Source organism: Dipodomys ordii, unplaced genomic scaffold (genome assembly GCF_000151885.1).
Source record: "Dipodomys ordii isolate 6190 unplaced genomic scaffold, Dord_2.0 Scaffold33, whole genome shotgun sequence".
NCBI lineage: Eukaryota > Metazoa > Chordata > Mammalia > Rodentia > Heteromyidae > Dipodomys > Dipodomys ordii.
The window spans coordinates 6,551,614-6,552,983 of NW_012267249.1; positions in this window are offsets into that span (position 1 = coordinate 6,551,614).

Genomic DNA, 1,370 nt, shown 5'->3' on the forward strand with positions numbered 1-1,370 from the left:
GCTCTACCACTTGAGCCACAGTGCCACTTCCAGCTTTTTTCTTTTTGCTTATGTGGTGCTGGGGAATTGAACCCAGGGCCTCATGCATGCAAGGCCAGTGCTCTACCACTGAGCCACCTTCCCAGCCCCCTTTTATCTATCTTTAAAAACAAACATTTGATTGGGCACTAGAGGCTCCTGCCTAGAAGCATAGTTAGGAGGATAGAAGCATAGTTAGGAGGATAAGATCTGAGGATAGCTGTTTGAAACTTATCTGGGAGACAAATCCCCAGGATTCTAACCTCCAATTAACCAGTAAAATCCAGAACTGGAGACTCTAGTGGTAAAGTGCCAGCTGTGAACAGAAAAAGCCAAAAGGCCCCAAGTTCAAACCCCATTATTGGTGCACGTGTGCACATGCATGTGTGCACGTGCACACACACATATACTTTATAATAGTGGTATGCCGCTGTTGCAGGGTATGTGCTTAGTATGCAAGTGGCCCCAGGTTCAACAACATAGAAGTTTGGATATGAAAACAAGGAAAAAAATACAATAGTAGTTATAAGCAGATATAGGGTTTTGTTTTGTTTTTTTAAGGAGATTTGAGAATTTCTCTTTAAAGGGTGAGAGTTAAGGTAGAGGTGAGAGAAGAAAATCAATAAAGCGGACTTGCTAATGATACAAACTTGGGTGAGATCCAGACCTCTGGGGGTAATCTTATCCATGTGAAATCCTTCCTTCATAGTGATTAGAGAGGATGAAAGGTTGTTATGTGTAGATCTCTGATGGTTTCCCACTCCCCTTCTACATGGAGCAAGGGCCCCAATACCTGTAATCTCAGCACTCCAGCAGCTAGGGCAAGAGGACCACGAACTTTAGGCTAGCTCAAAAGAAATATACATATATATATGTATATATATACACATACACATTATATGCTATCTATATGTAGTATATATATAGCAATACTATTCTCCCTCAATCTCCAGCTGCATTGACTTTTCCATTGCACACACGTCACATTTGTCTCAGAATCTTTCTTTTTTTATACTTTTTTATTGTAAAAATACTGTACATGAGCAAGGTAATGAGTACATTTCCTATCAAGCATTGTTACCTCCTCCTTTGTTTTTCCCCTCCCATCCCTTCCCTCCCATCTCCACAACTACACTCCACCCATCCCTCACTCCCCCAGCCTCCAACCCCCGCCTAAATTGTAAAGTTCATTTTTCAACATAGTCTTGTACATCTCATTGTTACAATGGGTCAACCTGTATCCCTATTTAAGCACATTTGTTTTTCCCCTTCCCCTCCCCAAATTAGGGCACATCAAATACAGTGAAAACAGGAGTTATACCATGGAGGAGGAACATGCAAAGAAACAAAAA